Source organism: Aegilops tauschii, chromosome 1 (genome assembly GCF_002575655.3).
Source record: "Aegilops tauschii subsp. strangulata cultivar AL8/78 chromosome 1, Aet v6.0, whole genome shotgun sequence".
NCBI classification, from domain to species: domain Eukaryota; kingdom Viridiplantae; phylum Streptophyta; class Magnoliopsida; order Poales; family Poaceae; genus Aegilops; species Aegilops tauschii.
The window spans coordinates 19471102-19487946 of NC_053035.3; positions in this window are offsets into that span (position 1 = coordinate 19471102).

Sequence of the window (16845 nt, forward strand, 5' to 3'; positions counted from 1 at the left end):
TCATAGGCAAGATGACTAAAACGCCGTTCTCCGGAACTATGGAGAGAGCAACAGATTTGTTGGAAATCATACATACAGATGTATGTGGTCCGATGAATATTGAGGCTCGTAGCAGGTATCATTATTTTCTGACCTTCACAGATGATTTGAGCAGATATGGGTATATCTACTTAATGAAACAAGAGTCTGAAACATTTGAAACGTTCATATAATTTCAGAGTGAAGCAGAAAATCATCGTAACAAGAAAATAAAGTTTCTATGATCTGATCGTGGAGAAGAGTATTTAAGTTACGAGTTTGACCTTCAGTTAAAACAATGTGGAATAGTTTCACAAATTCATGCCACCTGGAACACCACAGCATAATGGTGTGTCCGAACGTCATAACCGTACTTTATTGGATATAGTGCAATCTATGATGTCTCTTACCAATTTACCACTAATCGTTTTGGGGGTTATGCATTAGAGACAGCTGCATTCACGTTAAATAGGGCACCATCAAAATCCGTTGAGACGACGCCTTATGAACTATGGTTTGGCAAGAAACCAAAGTTGTCGTTTCTTAAAATTTTGGGGTTGCGATGCTTATGTGAAAAAGTTTCATCCTGACAAGCTCAAACCCAAATCAGAGAAATGTGTCTTCATAGGATACCCAAAGGAGACAGTTGGGTACACCTTCTATCACAGATCTGAAGGCAAGACATTCGTTGCTAAGTATGGATCCTTTCTAGAGAAGGAGTTTCTCTCGAAAGATGTGAGTGGGAGGAAAGTAGAACTTGATGAGGTAAATGTACCTGCTCCCTTATTGGAAAGTAGTTCATCACAGAAATCTGTTCCTGTGACTCCTACACCAATTAGTGAGGAAGTTAATGATGATGATCATGTAACTTCAGATCAAGTTACTACCAAAGAACTTGATGAGGTAACTGTACTTGCTCCCTTGTTGGAAAGTAGTTCATCGCAGAAACCAGTTTCTGTGACGCCTATACCAATTAGTGAGGAAGTTAATGATGATGATCATGGAACTTCAGATCAAGTTATTACTGAACCTTGTAGGTCAACCAGAGTAAGATCCGCACCAGACTGGTACGGTAATCCTGTTCTGGAGGTTATGTTACTAGACCATGACGAACCTACGAACTATGAAGAAGCGATGGTGAGCCCAGATTCCGCAAAATGGCTTGAGGCCATGAAATCTGAGATGAGATCCATGTATGAGAACAAAGTATGGAATTTGATTGACTTGCCCAATGATCGGCGAGCCATTGAGATTAAATGGATTTTCAAGAGGAAGACGGACGCTGATAGTAGTGTCACTATCTACAAAGCTAGAATTGTCGCAAAAAAGGTTTTCGACAAGTTCAAGATGTTGACTACGATGAGAGTTTCTCACTCGTATTTATGCTTAAGTCTGTCCGAATCATGTTAGCAATTGCCGCATTTTATGAAATCTGGCAAATGGATAAACAAAACTGCATTCCTTAATGGATTTATTAAAGAAGAGTTGTATATGATGCAACCAGAAGGTTTTGTCAATCCTAAAGGTACTAACAAAATATGCAAGCTCCAGCGATCCATCTATGGACTGGTGCAAGCATCTCGGAGTTGGAATATACACTTTGATAAGTTGATCAAAGGATATAGTGTTATACAGACTTGCGGTGAAGCCTGTATTTACAAGAAAGTGAGTGGGAGCACTACAACATTTCTGATAAGTATATGTGATTGACATATTGTTTATCGAAAATAATGTAGAATTATTCTGCAAAGCATAAAGGAGTGTTTGGAAGGAGTTTTTCAAAAGAAAGACCTCCGTGAAGCTGCTTACATCTTGAGCATCAAGATCTATAGAGATAGATCAAAGACGCTTGATAAAAAATTTCAATGAGTACATACCTTAACAAGATTTTGAAGTAGTTCAAAATGGAACAGTCAAAGAGAGAGTTCTTGCCTGTGTTACAAGGTGTGAAATTGAGTAAAGACTCAAAGCCCGACCACGGCAAAAAGATAGAAAGAGAATGAAAGTCATTCCCTATGCCTTGGCCATAGGATCTATAAAGTATGCCATGCTGTGTACCAGATCTATTGTATACCCTACACTAATTTTGGCAAGGGAGTACAATCGTGATCTAGGAGTAGATCACTGGACAGCGGTCAAAATTATCCTTAGTGGAATAAGGATATGTTTCTCGATTATGGAAGTGACAAAAGGTTCGTCGTAAAAGGTTACGTCGATACATGTTTTTGACACTAATCTAGATGACTCTAAGTCTCGGTCTAGATACATATTCAAAGTGGGAGCAATTAGCTAGAGTAGCTCCGTGCAAAGCATTGTAGACATAGAAATTTGCAAAATACTTACGGATCTGAATGTGAAAGACCCGTTGACTAAAATTATCTCACAAGCAAAACACGATCACACCTTAGTACTATTTGGGTGTTAATCACATAGCTATGTGAACTAGATTATTGAATCTAGTAAACCCTTTGGGTGTTGGTCACATGACGATGTGAACTATGGGTGTTAATCACATGGTGATGTGAACTATTGATGTTAAATCACATGGCGATGTGATCTAGATTATTGACTCTAGTGCAAGTGGGAGACTGAAGGAAATATGCCCTAGAGGCAATAATAAAGTTATTATTTATTTCCTTATATCATGATAAATGTTTATTATTCATGCTAGAATTGTATTAACCGGAAACATAATACATGTGTGAATATATAGACAAACAGAGTGTCACTAGTATGCCTCTACTTGACTAGCTCGTTAATCAAAGATGGTTATGTTTCCTAGGCATAGACATAAGTTGTCATTTGATTAACGAGATCACCTCATTAGGAGAATGACGTGATTGACTTGACCCATTACGTTAGCTTAGCACTCGATCGTTTAGTATGTTGCTATTGCTTTCTTCATGACTTATACATGTTCCTATGACTATGAGATTATGCAACTCCCGTTTACCGGAGGAACACTTTGTGTGCTACCAAACATCACAACGTAAATGGGTGATTATAAAGGTGCTCTACAGGTGTCTCCAAAGGTACTTGTTGGGTTGGCGTATTTCGAGATTAGGATTTGTCACTCCGATTGTCGGAGAGGTATCTCTGGGCCCACTCAGTAATGCACATCACTATAAGCCTTGCAAGCATTGTGACTAATGAGTTAGTTGCGGGATGATGTATTACGGAACGAGTAAAGAGACTTGCCAGTAACGAGATTGAACTAGGTATCGAGATACCGACGATCGAATCTCGGGCAAGTAACATACCGGTGACAAAGGGAACAACATATGTTGTTATGCGGTCTGACCGATAAAGATCTTCGTAGAATATGTGGGAGCAAATATGGGCATCCAGGTCCCGCTATTGGTTATTGACCGGAGAGGTGTCTCGGTCATGTCTACATAGTTCTCGAACCCAAAGGGTCCGCACGCTTAAAGTTACGATGACAGTTTTATTATGAGTTTATGTATGTTGATGTACCGAAGGAGTTCGGAGTCCCGGATAAGATCGGGGACATGACGAGGAGTCTCGAAATGGTCGAGATGTAAAGATCGATATATTGGACGACTATATTCGGACTTCGGAAAGGTTCCGAGTGATTCGGGTATTTTTCGGAGTACCGGAGAGCTACGGGAATACGTATTGGGCCTTATTGGGCCATACGGTAAAGAAGGAAAAGGGCCTCAAGGGTGGCCGCACCCCTCCCCTTGGTCTGGTCCGAATTGGACTAGGGAAGGGGGGCGCCCCCTTCCTTCCTTCTCTTTTTCCCTTCCTCTTTTCCTATTCCATATGGGAGGTGGAATCCTACTAGGACCAGGGAGTCCTAGTAGGACTCCACACTTGGTGCGCCCCCTCCTAGGGCCGGCCTCCTCCTCCCTTGCTCCTTTATATACGGGGGCAGGGGCACCCCATGGACACACTTGATATACGATATTTTAGCCGTGTGCGGTGCCCCCTCCACCAGATTACACCTCGATAATACCGTCGCGGAGCTTAGGCGAAGCCCTGCGTCGGTGGAACATCATCATTGTCACCACGCCGTCGTGCTGACGAAACTCTCCCTCAACACTCGGCTGGATCGGAGTTCGAGGGACGTCATCGAGCTGAACGTGTGTAGAACTTGGAGGTGTCGTGCGTTCGGTACTTGATCGGTCGGATCGTGAAGACGTACGACTACATCAACCGCGTTGTGATAACGCTTTCGCTTTCGGTCTACGAGGGTACGTGGACAACACTCTCCCCTCTCATTGCTATGCATCACCATGATCTTGCGTGTGCGTAGGAAATTTTTTGAAATTACTACGTTCCCCAACAATAACTTTCTTTGGCCATGTTCTTTTGAGAAGACATAATTGCTTAGTTAGTATGCTTGAAGTATTATTATTTTTATGTCAATATTAAACTTTTATCTTGAATCTTTCGGATCTGAATATTCATACCACAAATAAGAGAATTACATTAAAAATTATGCTAAGTAGCATTCCACATCAAAAATTCTGTTTTTATCATTTACCTTCTCGAGGACGAGCAGGAATTAAGCTTGGGGATGCTTGATACGTCTCCAACGTATCTATAATTTTTGATTGTTCCATGCTATATTATATTCTGTTTTGGATGTTTAATGGGCTTTATTATACACTTTCATATTATTTTTGGGACTAACCTATTAACCGGTGGCCCAGACCAAATTGCTGTTTTTTGCCTATTTTAGTGTTTCGAAGGAAAAGAATATCAAACGGAGTCCAAACGGAATGAAACATTCGGGAACGTGATTTTCGGAACAAACGTGATCCAGAGGACTTGGAGTCTACGTAAAGCAATCAACGATGAAGGCACGAGGCAGGGGGGCGCGCCCTCCACCCTCGTGGGCCCCTCGTTGCTCCACCGACGTACTTCTTCCTCCTATATATACCCATATACCCTGGAAACATCATATACGGAGCCAAAACCCTATTTCCACCGCCGCAACCTTCTGTACCCGTGAGATCCCATCTTGGGGCCTTTTCCGGCGCTCCGCCGGAGGGGGCATTGATCACGGAGGGCTTCTACATCAAAACCATAGCCTCTCCGATGATGTGTGAGTAGTTTACCTCAGACCTTCGGGTCCATAGTTATTAGCTAGATGGCTTCTTCTCTCTCTTTGGATCTCAATACAAAGTTCTCCTCGATCTTCTTCGAGATCTATTCGATGTAATCTTCTTTTGCGGTGTGTTTGTCGAGATCCGATGAATTGTGGGTTTATGATCAAGTTTATCTATGAACAATATTTGAATCTCCTCTGAATTCTTTTATGTATGATTGGTTATCTTTGCAAGTCTCTTCAAATTATCAGTTTGGTTTGGCCTACTAGATTGATCTTTCTTGCAATGCGAGAAGTGCTTAGCTTTGGGTTCAATCTTGTGGTGTCCTTTCCCAGTGACAGCAGGGGCAGCAAGGCACGTATTGTATTGTTGCCATCGAGGAGAAAAAGATGGGGTTTATATCATATTGCATGAGTTTATCCCTCTACATCATGTCATCTTGCTTAAAGCATTACTCTGTTCTTATGAACTTAATACTCTAGATGCATGTTGGATAGCGGTCGATGTGTGCAGTAATATTAGTAGATGCAGAATCGTTTCGGTCTACTTGTCACGGACGTGATGCCTATATACATGATCATACCTAGATATTCTCATAACTATGCTAAGTTCTATCAATTGCTCGATAGTAATTCGTTTACCCACCGTAATACTTATGCTCTTGAGAGAAGCCACTAGTGAAACCTATGGCCCCTGGGTCTATTTTCCATCATATTAATCTTCCAACACTTAGCTATTTTTATTGCCGTTTATTTTACTTTGCATCTTTATTTCTCTTTATCATAAAAATACCAAAAATATTATCTTATCATATCTATCAGATCTCACTCTCGTAAGTGACCGTGAAGGGATTGACAACCCCTTTATCACGTTGGTTGCAAGGTTCTTATTTGTTTGTGTAGGTGTGTGGGACTCGAGCGTGGTCTCCTACTGGATTGATACCTTGGTTCTCAAAAACTGAGGGAAATACTTACGCTACTTTACTGCATCACCCTTTCCTCTTCAAGGGCAAACTAACGCAGTGCTCAAGAGGTAGCAAGAAGGATTTCTGGTGCCGTTGCCGGGGAGATCCGTGCCAAGTCAAGTCAAGATTTGACTCCCAGCAATGAGCCATTTCTGGCGCCGTTGTCGGGGAGTGTACGCACAAGTCAAGATACACCAAGTACCCATCACAAACTCTTACCTCTCGCATTACATTATTTGCCATTTGCCTCTCGTTTTCCTCTCCCCCACTTCACCCTTGCCGCTTTATTTGCCATCTCTTTTCCGTTCGCCTCTTTTTCGCTTGCTTCTTGCTTGCTCGTGTGTTGGATTGCTTGCTTGTCACGATGGCTCAAGACAATACTAAATTGTGTGACTTTACCAATACCAACAACAATGATTTTCTTAGCACTCCGATTTCTCCTCTTACCGATGCTGAATCTTGTGAAATTAATGCTGCTTTGCTGAATCTTGTCATGAAAGATCAATTCGTCGGCCATCCTAGTGAAGATGCCGCTACCCATCTAAATAGCTTTGTTGATTTGTGTGATATGCAAAAGAAGAAAGATGTGGACAATGATATTGTTAAATTGAAGCTATTTCCTTTTTCGCTTAGAGATCATACTATAGCTTGGTTTTCGTCTTTGCCTAAAAATAGTATTGATTATTGGAATAAGTGCAAAGATGCTTTTATCTCTAAGAATTTTCCTCCTGCTAAAATCATCTCTCTTAGAAACGATATCATGAATTTTAAGCAACTTGATCATGAACATGTTGCACAAGCTTGGGAGAGGATGAAATTAATGATACGTAATTGCCCTACACATGGTTTGAATCTTTGGATGATTATACAAAAAAATTATGCCGGATTGAATTTTGCTTCTAGAAATCTTTTAGATTTGGCCGCGGGTGGCACTTTTATGGAAATCACTTTAGGAGATGCTACTAAACTCCTAGACAACATTATGGTTAATTATTCTCAATGGCACACCGAAAGATCTACTAGTAAAAAAGTGCATGCGATAGAAGAAATTAATGTTTTGAGTGGAAAGATGGATGAACTTATGAAATTGTTTGCTAATAAGAGTGTTTCCTCTGATCCTAATGATGTGCCTTTGTCTACCTTGATTGAGAATAATAATGAATCTATGTATGTGAATTTGTTGATAGGAATAATTTTGGTAACAACGCGTATAGAGGAAACTTTAATCCTAGGTCGTTCCCTATTAATTCCTCTAATAATTATGGTAATTCCTACAACAATTCTTATGGAAATTTTGATAAGATTCCCTCTGAATTTGAGACTAGTGTTACGGAGTTTATGAATTCGCAAAAGAATTTCAATGCTTTGCTTGAAGAAAAATTGCTTAAGGTTGATGAATTGGCTAGGAATGTTGATAGAATTTCTCTTGATGTTGATTCTTTGAAACTTAGATCTATTCCACCTAAGCATGATATCAATGAGTCTCTCAAAGCCATGAGAATTTCCATTGATGAGAGCAAAGAAAGAACCGCTAGGATGCGTGCTAAGAAAGATTGCTTTGTGAAAGCGTGTTCTTCTAGTTTCTATGAAAATAAAGATGAAGATCTAAAAGTTATTGATGTGTCTCCTATTAAATCTTTGTTTTGCAATACGAATCTTGATAATGATGGGACTGGAGATGAGTCACCTTTACCTAGAAGGTGTCCCAAAAATTCGGAGTTTTTAGATCTTGATGCAAAAATTGGTAAAAGTGGGATTGAAGAGGTCAAAACTTTAGATATTAATGAACCCACTATTTTGGATTTCAAGGAATTTAATTATGATAATTGCTCTTTGATAGATTGTATTTCCTTGTTGCAATCCGTGCTAAATACTCCTCATGTTTATAGTCAAAATAAAGCTTTTACCAAACATATCGTTGATGCTTTGATGCAATCTTATGAAGAAAAACTTGAGTTGGAAGTTTATATCCCTAGAAAAATTTATGATGAGTGGGAACCTACTATTAAAATTAGAATTAAAATCATGAATGCTATGCTTTGTGTGATTTGGGTGCTAGTGTTTCCACAATTCCAAAAACTTTATGTGATTTGTTAGGTTTCCGTGAATTTGATGATTGTTCTCTAAACTTGCACCTTGCGGATTCCACTATTAAGAAACCTATGGGAAGAATTAATGATGTTCTTATTGTTGCAAATAGGAACTATGTGCCCGTAGATTTTATTGTTCTTGACATAGATTGCAATCCTTCATGTCCTATTATTCTTGGTAGACCTTTCCATAGAACGATTGGTCCAATTATTGATATGAAGGAAGGGAATATTAGATTCCAATTTCCATTAAGGAAAGGTATGGAACACTTTCCTAGAAAGAAAATAAAATTACCATATGAATCTATTCTGAGAGCTACTTATGGATTGCCTACCAAAGATGGCTATACCTAGACCTATCCTTGCTTTTATGCCTAGCTAAGGGCGTTAAACGATAGGGCTTGTTGGGAGGCAACCCAATTTTATTTTAGTTTTTTTTTTTGCTTTTTCCTTCTGTTTAGGAATAAATATTTGATCTAGCCTCTGGTTAGATTTGTTTTTATGTTTTAATTAGTGTTTGTGCCAAGTTAAACCTATAGGATCTTCTTGGATGATAGTTATTTGATCTTGCTGAAAATTCCAGAAACTTTCTGTTCACGAAAACAATTGTTAAAAATCACCAGAACGTGATAAAATATTGATTCCAATTGAAGTAGATCAATAAACAAATTTTCTAGGTCGTCCTATTTTGGTAGAATTTTTTGAGTTCCAGAAGTTTGCGTTAGTTACAGACTACTACAGACTGTTCTGTTTTTGACAGATTCTGTTTTTCGCGTGTTGTTTGCTTATTTTCATGAATATATGGCTAGTAAAAGAGTTTATAAACCATAGAGAAGTTGGAATACAGTAGGTTTAACACCAATATAAATAAATAATGAGTTGAATACAGTACCTTGAAGTGGTGTTTTGTTTTCTTTCGCTAACGGAGCTCACGAGATTTTCTGTTGAGTTTTGTGTTGTGAAGTTTTCAAGTTTTGGGTAAAGATTTGATGGATTATGGAACAAGGAGTGGCAAGAGCCTAAGCTTGGGGATGCCCATGGCACCCCAAGGTAATCTAAGGACACCAAAAAGCCAAAGCTTGGGGATGCCCCGGAAGGCATCCCCTCTTTCGTCTTCGTCCATCTGTAACTTTACTTGGAGCTATATTTTTATTCACCACATGATATGTGTTTTTCTTGGAGCGTCTTGTATGGTTTGAGTCTTTGCTTTTTAGTTTACCACAATCATCCTTGCTGTACACACCTTTTGAGAGAGACACACATGATTCGGAATTTATTAGAATACTCTATGTGCTTCACTTATATCTTTTGAGCTATATAGTTTTTGCTCTAGTGCTTCACTTATATCTTTTAGAGCACGGTGGTGGATTTATTTTATAGAAACTATTGTTCTCTCATGCTTCACTTATATTATTTTGAGAGTCCTACATAACAGCATGGTAATTTGCTTTAATCATAAAAATTAGTCCTAATATAATAGGCATCCAAGATTAGTAAAAAAACATTCTTATGAGTGTGTTAGATACTATGAGAAGTTTGATGCTTGATAATTGTTTTGAGATATGAAGATGGTGATATTAGAGTCATGCTAGTTGAGTGGTTATGAATTTGAGGAATACTTGTGTTAAAGTTTGTGATTCCCGTAGCATGCACGTATGGTGAACCGTTATGTGATGAAGTCGGAGCATGATTTATTTATTGATTGTCTTCCTTATGAGTATGGTCTTTCCTACCAATCTATCCCCCTAGGAGCATGCGCGTAATACTTTGCTTTCATAACTTGTAGATTTTTGCAACAAGTATATGAGTTCTTTATGACTAATGTTGAGTCCATGGATTATACGCACTCTCATCCTTCCACCATTTCTAGCCTCTCTAATACCGCGCACTTTTTGCCGGTATCATACACCCACCATATACCTTTCTCAAAACAGCCACCATACCTACCTATCATGGCATTTCCATAGCCATTCCGAGATATATTACCGTGCAACCTACCACCGTTTCGTTTACTATGACACGCTTCATCATTGTCATAATTGCTTTGCGTGATCATGTAGTTGACATCGTGTTTGTGGCAAAGCCACCGTTCATGATTCTTTCATACATGTCACTCTTGATTCATTGCATATCCCGGTACGCCGCCGGAGGCATTCACATAGAGTCATATTTTGTTCTAAGTATTGAGTTGTAATTCTTGAGTTGTAAGAAAATAAAAGTGTGATGATCATCATTATTAGAGCATTGTCCCAAGTGAGGAAAGGATGATGGAGACTGTGATTCCCCCACAAGTCGGATGAGACTCCGGACGAAAAAAAAAGGCCATATAAAAAAAAGAGACGGCCCAAAAAAATGAGAGAAAAAGAGAGAAGGAACAATGCTACTATCCTTTTTCCAAACTTGTTCTTCAAAGTAGCACCATGATCTTCATGATAGAGAGTCTCCTATGATATCACTTTCATATACTAGTGGGAATTTTTCATTATAGAACTTGGCTTGTATATTCCAATGATGGGCTTCCTCAAAATGCCCTAGGTCTTCATGAGCAAGCGAGTTGGATGCACACCCACTTAGTTTCTTTTGTTGAGCTTTCATATACTTATAGCTCTAGTGCATCCGTTGCATGACAATCCCTACTCACTCACATTGATATCTATTAATGGGCATCTCCATAGCCGTTGATATGCCTAGTTGATGTGAGAATATCTTCTCCTTTTTTGTCTTCTCCACAACCACCATTCTATTCCACATATAGTGCTATGTCCATGGCTCACGCTCATGTATTGCGTGAAGATTGAAAAAGTTTGAGAACACCAAAAGTATGAAACAATTGCTTGGCTTGTCATCGGGGTTGTGCATGATTTAAATATTTTGTGTGGTGAAGATAGAGCATAGCCAGACTATATGATTTTGTAGGGATAACTTTCTTTGGCCATGTTATTTTGAGAAGACGTAATTGCTTAGTTAGTACGCTTGAAGTATTATTATTTTTATGTCAATATTAAACTTTTATCTTGAATCTTTCGGATCTGAATATTCATACCACAAATAAGAGAATTACATTGAAAATTATGCATTGTAGCCTTCCACATCAAAAATTCTGTTTTTATCATTTACCTACTCGAGGACGAGCAGGAATTAAGCTTGGGAATGCTTGATACGTCTCCCACGTATCTATAATTTTTTTATTGTTCCATGCTATATTATATTCTGTTTTGGATGTTTAATGGGCTTTATTATACACTTTTATATTATTTTTGGGACTAACCTATTAACCGGAGGCCCGGCCCAAATTGCTGTTTTTTTGCCAATTTCAGTGTTTCGAAGGAAAAGGATAACAAACGGAGTCCAAACGGAATGAAACCTTCGGGAACGTGATTTTCGGAACAAACGTGATCCAGAGGACTTGGAGTCTATGTAAAGCAATCAACGAGGAAGGCACGAGGCAGGGGGGCGCGCCCCCCACCCTCGTGGGCCCCTCGTTGCTCCACCGACGTACTTCTTCCTCCTATATATACCCATATACCCTGGAAACATCATATACGGAGCCAGAACCCTATTTCCACCGCCACAACTTTCTGTACCCGTGAGATCCCATCTTGGGGCCATTTCCGGCGCTCCGCCGGAGGGGGCATTGATCACGGAGGGCTTCTACATCAACACCATAGCCGGTCCGATGATGTGTGAGTAGTTTACCTCAGACCTTCGGGTCCATAGTTATTAGCTAGATGGCTTCTTCTCTCTTTTTGGATCTCAATACAAAGTTCTCCTCGATCTTCTTGGAGATCTATTCATGTAATCTTCTTTTGCGGTGTGTTTGTCGAGATCCGATGAATTGTGGGTTTATGATCAAGTTTATCTATGAACAATATTTGAATCTCCTCTGAATTCTTTTATGTATGATTGGTTATCTTTGCAAGTCTCTTCGAATTATCAGTTTGGTTTGGCTACTAGATTGATCTTTCTTGCAATAGGAGAATTGCTTAGCTTTGGGTTCAATCTTGCGGTGTCCTTTCCCAGTGACAGCAGGGGCAGCAAGGCACGTATTGTATTGTTTCCATCGAGGATAAAAAGATGGTGTTTATATCATATTGCATGAGTTTATCCCTCTACATCATGTCATCTTGCTTAAAGCATTACTCTGTTCTTATGAACTTAATACTCTAGATGCATGCTGGATAGCGGTCGATGTGTGGAGTAATAGTAGTAGATGCAGAATCATTTTGGTCTACTTTTCACAGACGTGATGCCTATATACATGATCATACCTTGATATTCTCATAACTATGCTCAATTCTATCAATTGCTCGACAGTAATTCGTTTACCCACCGTAATACTTATGCTCTTGAGAGAAGCCACTAGTGAAACCTATGGCCCCCGGGTCTATTTTCCATCATATTAATCTTCCAACACTGAGCTATTTTTATTGCCGTTTATTTTACTTTGCATCTTTATTTCTCTTTATCATAAAAATACCAAAAATATTATCTTATCATATCTATCAGATCTCACTCTCGTAAGTGACCGTGAAGGGATTGACAACCCCTTTATCGCGTTGGTTGCGAGGTTCTTATTTGTTTGTGTAGGTGCGTGGGACTCGAGCGTGGTCTCCTACTGGATAGATACCTTGGTTCTCAAAAACTGAGGGAAATACTTACGCTACTTTACTGCATCGCCCTTTCCTCTTCAAGGGAAAACCAATGCAGTGCTCAAGAGGTAGTATAGAGGCATACTAGTGACACTCTGTTTGTCTATGTATTCACACATGTATCTAGTTTTCGGTTAATACAATTCTAGCATGAATAATAAACATTTATCATGAAATACAGGAAATAAATAATAACTTTATTATTGCCTCTAGGGCATATTTTCTTCACCGGGATCAAGAGAATTAAACCATGTCTTAGCATCACCCTTTAATGAGAACGGAAGTAATTTAAGGATATAATAGTAGCGAGTTTTCTCATCATTAGTGAATAGGGTAGCTATATCATTTAATTTAGTAAGATGTGCCACAACAGTTTTCGATTCATAGCCATAGAAAGGATCAGATTCAACCAGAGTAATTATCTCAGGATCGACAGAGAAATCATAATCCTTATCAGTAACAAAGATAGGTGAAGTAGCATAGGCAGGATCATATTTCATTCTAGTATTCAGAGATTTTTCTTTCAGCTTAACTAATAATTTCTTAAGATCACTTCTATCATTGCAGGCAAGAAAATCTCTAGCAGTTTCTTCATCCATAACATAACCCTCAGGCACAACAGGCAATTCATATCTAGGGGGAGAATCTTCATCATCACTTTCATCAATATTATCAGTTTCAATAATTTCATTCTCTCTAGCCCTAGCAAGTTGTTCGTCAAGAAATTCACCTAGTAGCACAGTAGTATCAATCATAGAAGTAGTTTCATCATAAGTATCATGCATAGCGGAAGTGGCATCATCTATAACATGCGACATATTAGAATTAATAGCAGAAGCAGGTTTAGGTGTCGCAAGTTTACTCAAAACAGAAGATGAATCAAGTGCAGAGCTAGATGGCAGTTCCTTACCTCCCCTTATATTTGAGGGATAATTTTTGGTTTTCTCGTCTTTCAAGTTCCTCATAGTGGCCAGCAGATATAAACCCCAAGTGACTCAAAGAATAGAGCTATGCTCCCCGGTAACGGCGCCAGAAAATAGTCTTGATAACCCACAAGTATAGGGGATCGCAACAGTTTTCGAGGGTAGAGTATTCAACCCAAATTTATTGATTCGACACAAGGGGCGCCAAAGAATATTCTCAAGTATTATCAGCTGAGTTGTCAATTCAACCACACCTGGATAACTTAATATCTGCAGCAAAGTGTTTAGTAGCAAAGTAGTATGGAAGTAACGGTAACAGTGGCAAAAGTAACGATAGCAGTTTTGTAGTAATTGTAACAGTGGCAACGGTAAAGTAACTAAGCGGAGAACAATGTGTGAAAAGCTCGTAGGCATTGGATCGGTGATGGATAATTATGCCAGATGCGATTACTCATGCAACAGTTATAACATAGGGTGACACAGAACTAGCTCCAGTTCATCAATGTAATGTAGGCATGTATTCCGAATATAGTCATACGTGCTTATGGAAAAGAACTTGCATGACATCTTTTGTCCTACCCTCCCATGGCAGCGGGGTCCTATTGGAAACTAAGGGATATTAAGGCCTCCTTTTAATAAAGTAACGGACCAAAGCATTAACACATAGTGAATACATGAACTCCACAAACTACGGTCATCACCGGGAGTGGTCCCGATTATTGTCACTTCGGGGTTGCCGGATCATAACACATAGTAGGTGACTATAGACTTGCAAGATAGGATCAAGAACTCACATATATTCATGAAAACATAATAGGTTCAGATCTGAAATCATGGCACTCGGGCCCTAGTGACAAGCATTAAGCATAGCAAAGTCATAGCAACATCAATCTCAGAACATAGTGGATACTAGGGATCAAACCCTAACAAAACTAACTCGATTACATGATAACTCTCATCCAACCCATCACCGTCCAGCAAGCCTGCGATGGAATTACTCACGCACGGCGGTGAGCATCATGAAATTGGTGATGGAGGATGGTTGATGATGACTACGGCGACGGATTCCCCTCTCTGGAGCCCTGAACGGACTCCAGATCAGCCCTCCCGAGAGAGATTAGGGCTTGGCGGCGGCTCCGTATCGTAAAACGCGATGAATCCTTCTCTCTGATTTTTTTCTCCCCGAACGTGAATATATAGAGTTGGAGCTGAGGTCGGTGGAGCACCAGGGGGCCCACGAGGCAGGGCGGCGCGCCCGGGGGGGTAGGCGTGCCCCCACCCTCGTGGACAGGGTGTGGGGCCCCTGGCCTTGATTCTTTCGCCAATATTTTTTATTATTTCCAAAAATAATCTCCATGAAGTTTCAGGTCATTCCGAGAACTTTTATTTCTGCACAAAAATAACACCATGGCAATTCTGCTGAAAACAGCGTCAGCCCGGGTTAGTTCCATTCAAATCATGCAAGTTAGAGTCCAAAACAAGGGCAAAAGTGTTTGGAAAAGTAGATACGATGGAGACGTATCAATGCGCTATAGAGATAGATACAGAGATAAACTACTAACTATCTCCTAACAGCTTCCTGTGTATTGCTATATGCGCTGGCATGATGGTTGGTTAACACCTCGCTCGTATCCGACCGGCTCGACGGGCCACCCAGCCGACTTGAATGCCAGATAACTGCTCTACGGAAGCCATCGGAAGAGTGGTGGAGGAGGAGATTGGGGCAGCGGCGGAGGGTTGTGGTTCTTGCCCGGCGTCTGCCCTCGTTTAAATAGAGGGCGGACGGTAGGAGCTCGGCCGGCGTTGCGTTTAATGCCGGCCCACTCATGAATGGCCGTGTGGTCGGTGTAGGTTTCTCGGCTTCCACGCGGGGTTAATGGGGGTGTATGAATGCGGCGAGGATGCGTGTTCATCTGGGCGTGCAGCGGGCGGCGCCCTCGGCTGGCGCGCCGCTTCAATGGCGGAGCCAGTGAGAGGTCGCGTCAGCCCTGAGCCGTCTTCAATGCGGAGCGGTGCGCTTTACAACGGTACTAATGCGGGCAGCTGGTGCCGGGCGGGAGCGCGCGGGGGAGAGTGAGGTTTTTTTTGTTGGACCAGGGCGGTAGAACCGGGCTTAGGAGCGGTCCGGACTCCAGCAAACCTCTGCCACTTTCGCGGACCGATATAGGTCGGTGTTGGATGGCTTCCACGGTCCGGATGGTGGCAGGAGTTTTACGGGTCCGCCTTGGAGATGCTCTTATGATGCAGTCCGTGTGGATACCATGACTCCGCTAGAATTGCTGTTGGAGTCTGTAGAGGCTTTGCGCTATTTTTTCGGCAAGTGCTATATATTTTTCTAAATGTTACTTTCTCTGTAAACTAATATAAGAAATTAGTGATCTAAAACATCTTATACAAGTTTGCATAGAAATTATAGGTTATCCTCTAAAGACAAATAAGTGGGTACCTTTACAAGTTTTGATTTAATATATGCTTCTCTGAAAGAAAAAATAAACTGATCTTTGTGCCGATTATCAAGTTTAGACGAGGCTAGCTAGGTTCATGCTCCTAAAGCGAGGATTCCGAGAGCTGTCTCCTTGACACCAGGATGTTCGTCCGCATCACTGCCATCGTCTTTTTCGTCCAAACCCGAATGAGCAATATGGATGTTGCAACTTGTAATGCCGATGGACGATTTTGATCAGTATATGTACGGTGCAGCCAAGAGAGGTTGTACTGTTCAAAGACGTTGTTGATCAATATGTACGGATCTCCCAATCTAATAGGGTGATGCAACTTATCGCGCCGCCTCTGCTCTGTTTTCGTGAGAATTAACTGACGTGGTTTCGATGTGAAGCAACCTAATTTCTCATTTCAACAAAAGATGGTCGTCCTAATGCCTCCCGAGCCTACTAGTTAATATATCATGGTGTCCTTCATTCATGCAAATTAGCTACTCTTTCCATCATCTCAACCTAGCTAGAAATGCAGAAAAGAAACTTGAATGTCTTGCTCATTTTCGCTGTTCTTGTAATGGTTTATATGAATTTCAAACAAGGAAGAGGAGAGAAACCTATGAAGTGTTCTAGTTGAGAAGTAAATGATACACTTACTGGCACATCTATGCGGTTGGCTCATGTACACAGT